This window comes from Oryctolagus cuniculus, chromosome 3, assembly GCF_051225735.1.
Source record: "Oryctolagus cuniculus isolate XC-2025 breed Fujian yellow rabbit chromosome 3, ASM5122573v1, whole genome shotgun sequence".
NCBI lineage: Eukaryota > Metazoa > Chordata > Mammalia > Lagomorpha > Leporidae > Oryctolagus > Oryctolagus cuniculus.
The window spans coordinates 151,486,643-151,498,477 of NC_142869.1; the positions used below are offsets into that span (position 1 = coordinate 151,486,643).

General features: G+C 41.3%; 1 long non-coding RNA gene across 1 annotated transcript in view; it reads right to left on the reverse strand.

Moving 5' to 3' along the window:
• Window positions 1-11,594, reverse strand: part of LOC138849051 (uncharacterized) — a 57,286-nt gene extending 45,692 nt beyond the window's left edge. The window contains exons 1-2 of the long non-coding RNA XR_011387421.2: window positions 11,331-11,594; window positions 8,528-8,840 (exon numbers count right to left, since the gene is read on the reverse strand). This is a non-coding gene — a long non-coding RNA (uncharacterized LOC138849051). The remainder of the gene's footprint in view (window positions 1-8,527; window positions 8,841-11,330) is intronic.
• Between the last annotated feature and the right edge of the window lie 241 nt (window positions 11,595-11,835).

Below are 11,835 nucleotides of genomic sequence, written 5' to 3' on the forward strand. Positions count from 1 at the left end.
GTTCACATGGATGCTTGTTTGACGTTTCAAGTTTAATGTGTCTTGGCTCCAAGGCTTGATTCTTATTTCTCCCTCCATCCTTTCCTTGTGGATTGCAAAAACAATCTTCCTTTTGCTCAAACCACATTTTTCTGTAATATACCATATCTGTCAGCAAATCCTGTTACATTTAACTTCTAAATATTTCCGCAAATATTATCACCACTCAATTCTTGTATCTGAATTGTCACAAAGTCTTCTAACTCATCTCTCTGCTTCCACCTTTACTCTTCAGTCTGTACTCCCTATGGATTCAGAAGGATCCTTCAAAAACATGGCTCAGATCACATTATTCCTCAGCACAAAATCCCACAATTGTTCTCATCACAATGAGGTTAAAAGTCAGTCTTCAGCTCACAGACCCGACAGGGTTTCACCCCTGGCTACTACTCTGTCCCCAATCCTATTTCTCTTCCTGAACTTCTTCAGCTCCAACGACATGGGACAACTTGTGGTTTCTAAAAACAAGCTGTTCTTTCTACCACCATTGATTTACTTCCAGATATTACCTTCCCCATCTCCTGGAAGTCTTGGCTCTAATCTTACTTTCTCAAAGAAGCTGTCTTAGACTCCCCTCTTCCAACCAGCAGCTCATCAGGGGCAGGCATGTAGGCCAGTAGTTAAGATGCTAACTAAGACACCATGTCTCACACTAGAGTTTCTGGGTTCAATATCTGGCTCACTTAGGAGGTGGGCATTTAGTCCAGGGGTTTAGATGCCCACATCCCATATCAGAGTTCCCGGATTCAACATCCATCTCTACCTTCAGATTTTGGCTCCAGTTTCCTGTTAATGCAGACCATTAAAGCTGAAGTTATGGGTCAAGTAATTGGATTTTTGCTGTCCATTTGGAGACCTGGATTGAATTATTGGATCCCTGTCGCTCCCCCTCTTTGTGGAGGAACGACACAGGGCCCTGCCTAGGCTTCATATCCGAGTCACGGCACCATTATGTCGCTCCCCCTCTTCGTGGAGGAGCGACACTAAACCCTGCCTAGGTTTCCTATCCGAGTCACGGCACCATTATGTCGCTCCCCCTCTTCGTGGAGGAACGACACAGGACCCTGCGCTGTTCTCTCGTCTGCTCGGCCCTCCCCAGGTTTGCTGCTGGTTCTTTCCGGGTTGGCTACCGTCCCTTCCACCTCCGTGGAAGGGCGGTTCCCCCTGCCACATTCCCCACTTCCGCGGGGGAGCGGCACACCGCCGGCCGGCTCTCTCGGGGGCTGCACAGGTGTTCCCCTTAGATGTTCCCCTTAGATGTTCCTGGTGCATGCCGTCTCTCTCCTCCTTTATAGTCCTCCTCTGCCAATCCCAACTCAGCTGCCCACACGCCGAGTACGCTGCTCTCCTCCAATCAGGAGCAAGTCCTACAGTTTATTGGCTGAACTGGAGGCAGCTGTGTAGAAGCTGTTTTCTTCTCTCCCAGCGCCATATTGTGGGAGAGCAGATGCATAGAATAAGTCTTAATTCCAGTAACTTAGTCCAGTCCGGATTGCTCCCCACAGATCCCAGATTCAGCCTTGGCTCAATCTCAGCTACTGAGCCTAAACCAGCAGATGGGAACTCTGTCTTTGTTTTTCTGTCTCTAGAATAAATATATAACTTGTAGAAAGAAGCCAGATACAAATGAATATAAGCTATATGGCTCATTTTAGTAGAAATTCTTAAAAAATCTAAATTAATGTATGATTATACATATTTTATGATTGTAAGAAAATGTAACATATAATAATATATTAGGTGTTGAGGCTGTGGTCATGAATGAAGGGGTGAGTGGTGGGTATTAATGGCGAGTAGAAGTGAAAGGCCTCTGAGATGCAGTCAATACTGCTTTTTACTTTGGATGTGTGTCTTTATTCTGTAAAAACTCATTGAGTTGTTCATTTATTATACCTGCCCTTTGCCTCATGCATACTTTATTTCAATAAGGTTTCAAAAAATCAATACAACTACATGTTCAATCAATTCTGAACATTTTGCTGACCCAACGAAAGTTGTATCTTGCTTTTTATTCTACAAAAGTGCTTCCCAGTAACTTTAGAGTTTACCTTTTACACATGCAGTATCTGAATCCTTTCCAACAAACGTTCATTAAACTCATCTCCTTTTATAGGTGCTGGCTTCCCTAATTAAAACAAAGCAGTTCCTTCCAAGGTTTGAGCAGAAGAGAGTTCCAAAAGGGCTGCAGTTATATAAGCCGGCTCTCACTCTTTCCCTGGGTCTCCCCCATCTAGAAGCCCAGGACACTGAACACTGCCAATGCTACTAACTCCCAACTTTTTATCCTCTGGTAAAAAAGCACAAAGTCCTTTCAGATACTTCTTTACATGGAAGCTAAGGCAGGCTGATACTTTTAAAATAAATTCTCCTAAATAGGAATAAAGAAGTGCAAATAGAAATCCAAAAAAGCAAATTAAACTTGCATAGAAATAATTGTGTCTCCAGCATATTTTTTCATACTATCATAACCACCCTAGTTTCTATAAAGCTGGTCTAACTTTAGAAATGGATGAAATCTAGCTTCCTTTCTTTTAAGCTCCATATCTACCTCTTGGTTTATAAAGATCCCAGGCAGAAACACACTCTAAAATTAGAACCAATTTATTCCATGAGGAACTAAAATATTTACATATCTGGGGTAGACTTTGGTGCAGTGGTTAAATAACACTTGGGATGCCCAAATTCCAGGTCCTAGTTCCTCTGCTTCTAATTCAGCTTCCTGCTAACATATACCCTAGAGGGCAGCAGATGATGGTTCAAGTATTTGGGTCTCTGCAGCCCATGTGGAAGATCTGAATTGAGTTCCAGCTTCTGACTTCAGTCTGGCTCAGCTCTGGCTCTTGAAGAAATTTGGGGAGTGAACCAACAGATGGAAGAGCTCTCTCTCTCTCTTCTCTGTCTCCCTCCCTTCCTCCCTCCCTCCTTGTTTCAAACATTTAAAAATTAAAAAAAAAATCTAAGACTCACATTTTTTTTTTTTTTGCTTTCAAGTAATACACTTTATTTTTCATTTGAGAGACAAATAGAGATCTCCCTTCTGCTAACTGACACCTCAAATGTCAGCAATGTCTAGGACTGGGCCAGGGCTAGGACAAAGTCGGAAATCAGAAATTTAGTTCAGGTCTCCCTCATGGGTGGCTGGAATGCAGTTACTTGAACCATCACTGCTGCATATCAGGCTCTGCATTAGCTGTCAGCTTACATCAAGATCTGGAGAAAGAGCTGATATTGAATCCAAGAACCCTTGATATGGGATATGGACATGATAGCCACTAAACTAAATGCCGACTTCCTAAGTGATCCTTTTAATGAACCTGATTACTTTTAAGAATTCATCTGATTGAATCACATACCTGGATTCTAGTTATAAAAGAGACAGAAAAATGTAGTTATGAATTCCCAAAGTATATAAAATGCATTTATAAAATATATGTTCAGTCACAAATATAAGTCAGCCACCAAAAAGGAGGAGAATTAAAAGATTCAAGTTGGTGATTAACTATTCTTTGCTGCCCAGTATCAACACTTATCTTTCATATATAATTTCCAGATAATGTTTTCTCACCTGATATTATGCAACTATTTAGCGTATGAACAACACACACTCACTCTATATCCAGGGATTTCAAATTCTGATACTCAGTAGCATTCATGTCCTGTCTAGTTCCATTATAATCCTGTCTTCATATTTTGAAGGGTTGTATACCAAGCTTACCCACTACCAACACTTCCCCAGATACTTAGTAGGAAAAATGAGAGTGGGGATTCACTAAGACATGTTACTAAATACATGACAGTGAATGAAGAAATACGGATAAATATCACAGACTTCTCTTCTACTAAAAGAATAATATACTTGCTATACATAATTTCCTTCATTTATATCATAAAAAGAAGTTCATTTATGACCTCTCTCCTTTTAATTTGGTATAGGCCATGGGCAACTTTAACTTTTAGCCAAAATACTAAATAAAGGATTAATGCCACTCCCAGCTTCTAGAGTTAGGGTAATGAATAAAGAAATCCTGATGAGTGCTTTTAATCAGTAAATTCAGACATCTTTGGAATTAAATCTCCCCTCTTGGTCCACCCTTTTAGAACTAATTCCCACATAGATTCCCTAGAGTTCTGGTATCACAAATTAGTGTAGTATTTCAAATTACCTAGTCAACAAACTCTTTCTCTATATATATTTTATTTGAAATTGGCCTTTTGGGACATGCAGATACCTGTCTCTGGTTATACAACAAGCAATGAGAGGTGGACAAGACAAGCATGACAAAAAGAGGCTTCCTTTTGTAGGGTTTTAGGCAAGGTTGATAAAAGTTTCCAAGCACTCTAGGGAAAAGCTCATGATGAAGGGAACAAAAGCAGCTTCTGCTTATAGAGGAATTCTATGGAATTTGGTGATTATGTACTTTCATGATCCAGTGCCTCCTGTTTATCTGTATTTTAATACATAGGTTTCTTCTTTTGTTCAAAATACACCATAACTTTTATATGAACGTGAGACTATTAGTCAGACTATTTCCACAACTTGGTGACCCTCAAGATAAAAATGTTGATTTTTTTTTTTCAGCTACTACGGATTCATTACTGGAGAGTCTAGAAGATCATCTTTTGCAGTCAAGGCTATTATCTGGTCCTGTACAGCAGGTGACAAGGACTAGGGATGCTGGAGATTTTGTAATGTTTCTTTTTTTAAAAAAATGTGTTTATTTATTTATTTAAATTTATTTTGAAGGCAGAGTTAGAGAAAGAGGAGGAGAGACAGAGAGAGAAAGAGAGATCTTCCCTCTGCTGGGTCACTCTCCAGATGGCCACAACAGCCTGGGCTGGGGCATGCTGATGTTGCAGACTTAACCTGCTACGCCACAACTCCAAGCCAGGATTTTACAATTTTTCAACAAATTCTCCAGTGCAGTCAGAAATAAGTAGCCTGAACACCAATCTTTGTTTTCCACAAGTACATCGTACTATGCCAGAACAGCGAATATTTATTTTATTCCTGAAGCCTGTCATGCCAAGTAATCCTAAGTGAAAATGTCGTTCATTGTTTTGTCCTTGCTTGTCAAGGGCTGGCAGAGTCCTATCATTTGATAACAGCGTTATTCTCAAGAGTTTCAGACATCAGCAAGGCATATAAGCTTAGCTTTCCATTTCCTTAAGCATCTGGGTGCTGGCAACGTCTTCTGTTATCATTTATTATTTTTGTCAGGGTGCTAATTTGTAAGTAGAAGAATCAATTTGTCCTGCTTCCAATAGTAAAGGCATTGAACAAGGGTACTGGGCCTTATTGGATCAGAGAGGCAACACGAAAAGTTACTTGGCCTGGAATTGTATCCAGTTGTGCCACCCTTGCCACCCTGACTCCAGTGTGTGGAAATTTCTCAAGTGAGACAACTTTCCATGATGATGCTTGAGACTGAATAAAAGAACCTCCACCAGCGCTGCACATGAACTTCCAGACGCCATCACTGCCATTGGCATCAAGAGGGTGGTGGCTGATTTGTCCAGTTCCTCAAGCTCCATCAGCTGCCTGTCACCTATAAGCATCCTGGTTACAAAGAAGCCTGCAAAAAAATGCTTCTGACTCTGACACTTAGCACTTTGGTGAGAATTTCACCAAATATAAAAAGAAACAACTATTGGATTATAAATTAACAATTGTTGCATTGCATTGATCACATCCTATTCATCCTATTGATGAGGAAGGGAGTCTTGCCCTGTAATTTGGGAGCAGCTGAGCATGTGCCACTCAGCACTGGCCAAATGAAATAGATAAAAGTTTGCTGGGGACACATACTCCCAGCCTGGGGAAGGAGGACGCAGCACACTGCCCAGGGCCTTGCAGGATTTGCATTTGGAATCAGAGTGACCAAGCAGGGGATGTGGGAGGCAGGTTTGGTGGTACAAGAGGGCAAGGTGAGCCCTGCTGCTGACACAAGGGCATGATGAGCTTGCTTGAGTTATTCGGTAATTCCATGGGCTGGCACAAAACTGAAGCTCGCTACTCAGGAATAAGCAGGAAGTGCATCTGGTCCTGATGATAAGGAGGGTTGTTTGGCTAGGGGACCTCATCCACAGGAGCACAGTGGGGAGGAGAATGTGCACTTAGGCTGTCCAAGATCTTTGGATTTGACCAGATGTCAAAACAGCGCATACCATTCTACCTTGGCTTTCAGTCCTACACCATACGAAGCCACACATAGGACAAATGCCTACCACAATATGTTTATGTAAATGTCCCTTTAAACAAATTTTCATATTGAATGTTCAATTTGATAAGTTGCCTTTTTTTTGTTCTACATAATATTATGAACATTTTCCAGTGTCAGAAGTAAACTTGGAGTAGGCATTGAGGAGCAGGTTAAGCCCTGCTTGAGATGCTGCCATCCCATATCTGTGGGCTGGTTTGAGTCCCGGCACCTCTGCTTTTGATCCAGCTCCCTTATAACGTCCCTAGGAAGCAGCAGATGATGGCTCAAGTACTTGAATTTCTGCTACTGATATGGGGGTCCCAGATGGAGTTCTATCTCTTGGCTCCTGGTATCAGCCTGGTCCGGTCCCTGCTGTTGCAGCCATTTGGGAAGTTAACCAGTATAGAGAAGATCTCTCTCTCTCTTTCTCTCTCTCTCTCTCTCTCTGCCTCTGTCTTTCATATAAATAAACAGATAAATATTTTTAAAAAGTCATCTTTAAAATATTATTTTAGGGGCTAGCGTCGTGGCTCACTTGGTTAACCCTCCTCTGTCTGCAGCGCAGGCACTCCATATGGGCGCCAGTTCTAGTCCCGGTTGCTCTTCTTCCAGTCCAGCTCTTTGCTGTGGCCCGGGAGTTCAGAGGAGGATGGCCCAGGTGCTTGAACGTGGGAGATCAGGAGGAGGCACCTGGCTCCTGGCTTCTGATTGGCGCAGCACCGGCAGTAGCAGCTATTTGGGGGGTGAACCAACGGAAGGAAGACCTTTCTCTCTGTCTCTCTCTCTCTCTCACTGTCTAACTCTACTTGTCAAAAAAATACATTATTTTAGATGTATGCATTATAATATATGAAGATACCAATATTTTTAAAAGGGACTCTACTGTATAATAATTTTTCTGAAACAAATTATTTCTTTTCCTATGTAACCTTTTCCCTAGAGTTAGAATGTGGGTTGTCTAATTTCACTGCTTTCGGTCATATTATGAATAATCTACTGATAATTCTTCTTGGGCCAAATCTTTAGAAATATGGCTAATGTTTCAAAGCATAAACCACTTTAAGATTTTAATATGTCTAATTCTTATTTCAACCATTTGGAAAATTATTTTTTCTGATTTTTAAAAAATTTTAAAGAAACCTATTAATACATTAAATTCTAGGGCCACAGCAAATGCATGACAATTACTACAGCATAATTCTTATCAATTTTCATGTTAATATGATTAATACACAGAGAACAGATTTCATGTAATTCATGGATACGGTTCTAAGAATACAGTGATACCTTCTTTCCTGTCTCCCTCCTGCCCTTCCTCTCCCTTGCATTCTTATAAAAATAAGAAAGATGAAGAAGTACAACTGGATGAAAGCACTAAAATTTTACTCAGCAGTATAACAATGTTTGTAGACCACTATTTCTATATGCAAAAGTAGCTCTTCAAAAAGTCAGTTTTTAAATAGGTGTTCTTTCTTCAAGTATTAGATGAAAGACTTCTGAGACTTCAAAAAATATGTCACTATTTTTATGCTTTCTGACTCACTGTTTTCTTAGAACCACAATTACTAATGGGCTTGAAGAGAAATGGCTATTTAAAAAGGTTAAGGAAATGGGTTTATTTTATTAAGTAAGAGGAGGCTAAGAAAGAACTGATGTGACTGTTTACATATATGAGAAGTTATTTTATAGGAAATGAAGGCAGCTGTCTTCTACTTGTACTGTTGTGAAAAATTAAGTGATAGACTTTGATTTTAAAGTGGAGATGCATGTTTGATTTACAGCAAATGTTAGTTGGAGAATATTAGCACAGGAGATCATAGAATCTCTTGTTTCAGATGTTGTAAAAGCATAGACAAAGATACTCTGACACACACGGTTTCTTGCCTAACACGCCCCTTCTAAAATGTAACTATGGGGCTTGGCATCAATTACAGTAGAGAATGGGATAAGCTTACTCTTTGAATTCACTCAACAAACATGTACGAGGCCTCATGATGTACCAGTAACTAGAGAAGCAGCTTCTAATTCAGAGCCTGTATACGAGCAGACACACAGATGTGCCAACAGACGGTGAAAGTGCAGCATGGTAGGCGATAGGCCGATAAATGAGGACTGGCCTCGTCATCATGGCTGCCTTTGGATGAGTTCTTGCAGTGTGCCAGGCACCATGGCAAGTGCTGCACATGTACATTGTTTAATACAGGGCTCACAACACCCCTGTGGAATATGTACTGTCGTTTGCCAGATATCATCCATGCAAAAACTAAGACAGGGATACATTAAAATACCTGTCCAAGATCACGCAGGTAGCAAAGGGCAAAGACTGCTTCCCAAAGCACATCTCGGTGGCTGTAGAGCCATGCTTCATCGAAGAGGAGACCTCAAGGTGCTGAAAGAGTGGGAGTTGAAGGGATTGAGGCCAGGCTTCTGGAGGAGTTACTGTAATGTGGGTTTGAGTGTGCAGGAGTTGGCCAGCTCTGTGCAGGTGGGGTGTGGAGGAGAGGAGTTGCCTGCAGAGAAGGCAGATGTTCAAGGGTCTCTCAGTGTCTCCATTTAGCTTAAGGCGTTTTCATTCTGATGTGCTCACTGAGCTGTTTGACCCTGAAAGTCAGATTATCACAGTTAAGAGTGCTCAGTGTTAGTCCAAATAACAAGTCCTTCTCCTTCTTAGCTCTGCACTGGACGTGCTGTGCCTATCTTTGGTCAAGTCATTATCCACTCCCACACTTTCCTTCCAGCCTCCCATTCTCTGTTAATAACCTCCTGGTGCTTTCTCCTCTTCTCTGAAGAGAGGCTCTCTCTTTCCCAAACAGAACACTTCTTCCCCTGCATCACTGTGAAGCTGTTCAAACACAACCTTATGGCATATCGCACGCGTGCTTTCTAGTGTTCCATCCTTACGTAAATCCAGGAACCAACTGCCCTCAGTCTGCAATCTGATCTCACTTTAGACCTCACAATGTCTCCTACCATGCTTCCCTCTACAATAGTTGCAGTTGCTTTCATTTGGAATGAAGAAGGAGGAACAAACTCATAATTCTTTTCCTCAGGATTCTTTTTTGAAGTTCCAGTTCTTCTCTGGACAATGACTGTTTATCTACGTCAAGCCTTATAATGACTCTGTGATGGTTGTGCTACACATCTGACTTTCTGATGTCATCGTCCAAATAAACAAATAAATGTGATGGCATTTGGTTTGTGTTCTGTTTCTATTTTTGTTTCTTCTCCAAAATATAAGCTCCATTTAAGTTTTTGGACTAATACTTAGGTATATCTCTTATATCTCACACAATTTTGTTTTTTAATGAGTTTTTGGTGATTAAGCAGGATCTAAAAACAACCATTCCATTTCCTACTTGAATTCAGGACCAGCTGAAAGATAGAAGGGGAATCAGACCACTGGCCTCACCAGAAGGGGTCTGCAGCCATGAATGACCTCCAACATCAAACCCCTGATGAGACTGGCAGAGCTAGGGGGCTCACAGGCAGGAGTGAGTTGGGGTGGCCGGAGCTGGGACTGACATGTTCCTTCACATTTCTCCACATAGAAACCAGGGGAAAAGGAGATTCCTCCTTGCTGGGATGTGAAAGTAACCTCATTTTATGACACTGACTCCTGTTTCCTTCCTATGGCCTTTCATGTTTTATTTTATGTAAAGAACTGCCTTTTAAGTAACTATTCAGGAAACACTCTTGAATAGGATCAATTAAAACTTTTCCTGTCTCACAGTTCTCAAATTGAGACTCTCTCACCCTCCCATTAAAGATATGCCATTGTTCTGTAGTACCTTTTACCAAAAGGCACAATTCCAACACATTTAGCTTAATGACCTAATTGGCTTTTCTTAGCAATTTATGAATCAGGCAGCACCCCATCTATGAAACAGAAAGGCCCTCCAAAGGAGTTGAGTGGAAGAGGCAGGCTTTCTAGACAGAAAAGGCTGAAGAAAGCACAAGGATCAAAAAGTGAACTGTTTGTTCCAAAGTTACTTTCCTTATAGGGCTAAAACAGCAGGGTCTTTCTTATCATGCAGGCTCAGGTTGACCGGCCTCTTCTGATGAGGTTTAAGACTCTCCTAAGTTTCTGGAAAACTTAAGTGATTTTCAGTTCAGTTTCACTATGTGGCACCTAGAATGAGTGACTCCACTCTGGTGTGTTCTGGTATGGTCTATTGGGCCCAGGGCAGGAGCTTATTCTAAAATAATGGCCTCCAATGAACTTCACTTAATATTCTTGTTCAGTAAATATAATCCTTGGTATTTTTACAGTGTAGCATTTAATAATGTCCCTGTTTTCATGTTTGCAAAGTGCACTTTCCTAGATTGATTTTATCAGTGACTTTACTTCAAAAATAATTTCCTTTTAGGAAGATATCAGAACAGCACAAACAACTGCCCCCAAATCACATCTGGAGTCAGATCACTTGGGAACATGAGTCAAAGAAGGTGTGTGACCCACTCTACTCTGTTAATGGAATACTTTACCCGAGCAAGCAAAAGAATGTTGTAGATTGTTTAAACATCTTGAGTACAGAGGACAGATTTCAAGAATGTCAAATATAAGACAGGGAGGAGTCTGCTGAGATGTTTTCCTCCATGGTGGTTGGTACTTGTTTCTGGCCATCTAATAACTTCCCATATATATATATATATATATAGAGAGAGAGAGAGAGAGAGAGAGAGACAGAGACAGAGATTTCTCCCCTCCCCATATAGAGAGAGATAGTAAGTTGCAGTGATATGTGTGTGTGTGTGTGTGTATAGAGAGAGAGAGAAGGAGAACGTTCCTTGTAACTAATCTAATCAGCATCCTGAAAAATCAAAGATTGAAATTCTCCAAACGATATCTTGAAAGCATCCATCAATTACCAGGCAAGTAGGATGAGAGAACTATCCTAAGAAGTGCATCCTTTGCTTCCTCCACATTCTTCTGTCTTCTCTGTCATTAGATCTATCCTCTCGTTCAAAGATCTTGGGCTCACTATCACCTCTTCTCCCTCCTCTCTGAAATGGTTCCCACATGCCCTGGGTATGGTGCAAGTGCCTCACCTAATCTGCACCAGGCTGATTCACGCATCGCCCACAGGTTACCTGGTGTGCTTTTCCACAGAGGTCTCTCAGCTCCAAAGTCATCTCTTGCTGGCTGTTACCACATTGGGATGCAGAATGCTCCTTTCTGAAAGACTCTAGGTCTTCTTGGAAGGTAAAGAATATAATGAGCACAGAGTTTAAGAACTGTTTTCACAGACCTGAAACAGACCCGAAATCTGTTTTGCTTGTATTAAAATAGTTTTCTGCAGAGTGAAAAATCCTGCCTGGCCATCAGAGGGTCCTGTGACATTCAGGTCTGCCCAGAGCCAGCAGCTGAGCAGCACGCTCCCTGGTCTACAGATCTGCATTGTCCTGTTAACTTCCCTGTGCCAAAAACACTCAGTTGTTCCCTTTCACCAGCCTCTAAGGTCACAAGACAGACAGTTCTTTCTTGATTACTCAAACAAATACACGTCTGATTCAGAGGGGGAAAAGAGAGTTGCCAACAGTCGACGCTTAGGAAGGGCAGGGCTGCTTTCGCTTTTTAAGCCAACCTGATGAATCA